Genomic DNA, 2,884 nt, shown 5'->3' with positions numbered 1-2,884 from the left:
GTGTGCTTGGATGGTGCACTGGATGGCCACCTGTCCTGTCACTTGTTGGGGTGTGTTGATGTGTGGTTGGGGTGGTGTGTCCCTATGGTGTTTGTGCCCTACCCATGCCTTGTAGTGGCCCTGCCTTCTGCATAGTGTGCATGTGTTGACCACGGCGGTGACCGTTACCGGGACCGGGACGTTGCTGCTGGTTGGCGGACAATGTGTGTTACGGATGCAGAGGGGTGACTTGTTGTCAGGTGGGTGATGTGTGGGTGCCCTTGTGGATGTTTTGTGACCCCCAGCAGGGTGTGTGTGTGATGCTTGGGCCCCGTGTCGGCATGTGTGTTGTGTGTTGCATATGTGTAGTTGCGTACCTGCGGCGTCATCCGCGGTGGCCCATATGGCGGTAGTGTTGTAGCAGGTATATCACCGGATGCATATGGAGGGCTGGGTCCATGGCGTTCATGACCGGGTCTCGTATTTCGCGCTCCGCTGTCGACTTTCCGCCTGCTCAGGCTGGGCTGTGTCTCCGCTGTGGTGCGTCAGCTTGTTTGGGCCATCCTAATTTTTCGAGAGGGGCGGACATCATTTGGCATGGTGGAGAGTCTTGATTGGCTCCCGCCGCCGCGGTGGAGGGCGCACTTTGATGGTGGTGCGCATTGCTCCGCGGCGGACGGGAAATGACCTATAGTTCGCTATACTAATGTGGCGTACGTGAGTACCGCTGCTCGAGAGCGGAAAAAGCTGTTTTTCCGCCCCGCCACCACCGCGGTAGTGCCACCGCCCGACATCCTAATGGACCCCTTAGAATGGCAGAAATGAAAGTGACTGAACATCCTAAATCTATTTTAAAATGGAGATGTGTTAAATGTTGTTTGTGTAGTATTTTAATACTAATGTTGATGTGGTTATTACTAAGGGTCATACTACCTGTTCTACTAGTAACTAACAATTGAAATAATACAAATACTAGTGAAAGAATGAATGCATTCACTAAGAAAACTACTATTACAGATTTAGAACAAATGGCTAAGAGCATGTATTATCGTGACAAATCAAATAGTGATTTGCTATTAAATGTATTTACTAAACTCATTTATCAATATGTTAATACGATGGATGTAAGTGATTGTTATGTCTGCATGAAACCACCTACTTCTGTCTCAGAAGGTGTGACATATCACCATCTTCCATTAACATATGATGTGTCTTGTAGTGTTGTGTCTAGTTTGTTCTATGTAACCGGCAAGTAACAATATTATTATTCTAATATGGATTTGGTCTTTTTAGAAATCCCTATTTGAAGGAACCTGAATCGAGTGCTTAGTAGTAAAGATGCAGAGTTTGTGGGTGAATTTTTCCTAACAACACATCCTGTAGATATAACACATGCTCATAGAAATAACTTAACATGTCTTTTGCGTGAGAAGAGAAAGATTTTCTAAATTTAGTAGAGGAAAGAAAGCAGGATTTTCAAAAGAAGGCTGTTGAGCAGAAGTCACATGTACTGCCATGGCCTACTCAGGAGGGGACTATAAGAAAGGTGAGACTCATGCTGCAAAGTCCCTAGACTTGTCAAAATTGGGGAAATCTGTCTACATAGACTAAAAGTCAGAGTATAACAGTATTTTCATTGGTACTAGTGAATGTGAACATACCTTCCTTATAATGGCGGGAGGGGGGCTGAAAGGGGAACTGATCCTGTTTTCCCAGGTATCTATTACATGTGCGGTAAACATGCCTATTATAGGTTGCCTGCACAATGGTATGGTAGTTGTTATTTTGGCATTGTATTCCCAAAGGTTTATCAGATAAATAAGAACAATGACATGGATGTAATAAGTTAAGGACTAAAAAGAAATAAAAGAGCACATTTTTCAAAAATAGTAGGTGACATATTTTGGCGCACTGATACTGTCAGTTGGAGTCGTATTGAACTCACATAAAATACGTCAATTATCAACAGTAGTTTTTTTTTTTTTTTTTTGGTAATCCTCAGATATCACAGATGGAACTCTTGATGGGAAACTGGCTCCCCCATGCACCAATGGTCATTCTGTACCGGCCCTTGTTGATTTCGGCCAGATGCAAGTTGGTTTGCCCGTACCCTCAAGTAGCCACTACCTTCCCCTCCATACTCCTTTTTTCGCCGATCTTTGGGCGCCCCATGCTACTTAGGAGATCGGGGAACCAGCAGGGCTCCAGACAAATCATTGGAATACCAATCATCGAGATTGCCATGCCGCCAAGGCCGCCCAAACATTCGTCTCACTTCTGGGATCACATGCCACATCTGATTTGCTAGTTATCATAATCTGCCTCAGGCAGTTAGCAAAGGTGGGGGGAGTTGGATCTTTCCACGCCCTGCAGATCTCACGCCTTGCTAACAGGATAATGTAAAATACAAATTTCGTGGGAATATCATTCACCTGATAGTTAGTGACAAGCCCAGACATTACTGTAAACCTTGGGACTGATATAGACATTAAGAGGACTTCTTCTAGGAATTCCCTTATCTTGCTCCAATATTCCACCAATTCAGGGCAATCTACGAACATATGTACATCATCTGCCTTCAGAAGGCCACACCTTGGGCAGTTGTAGTCTATATTTGAAAATTTGGCCAGTTTTTTATGAGTTCTATAAACCCTGTACATAGTGTATATATGATTTCTTTTCAGTGCTCGTACAAAGCTCACTCTATTGAGAGAGAGCACCTCTGTGCACAACAAGAAAGACTCGTTGGTCTAATTCATTTAAACTTCAATAGTTAATGCAGATTAAACGACGAATACTTTGTACGAGTTCCTTGGATTTCACACTGCTTGGCCAGACAGTTTCCTCTCGTAGCACACCACACATTTACAAAACGGATCACCTGTAAAAAACTAAGCTGTGCGAG

Source organism: Lissotriton vulgaris, unplaced genomic scaffold, assembly GCF_964263255.1.
Source record: "Lissotriton vulgaris unplaced genomic scaffold, aLisVul1.2 SCAFFOLD_1554, whole genome shotgun sequence".
NCBI lineage: Eukaryota > Metazoa > Chordata > Amphibia > Caudata > Salamandridae > Lissotriton > Lissotriton vulgaris.
The sequence above is the reverse complement of the archived record's forward strand: the minus strand, read 5'-3'. Positions refer to the sequence as shown.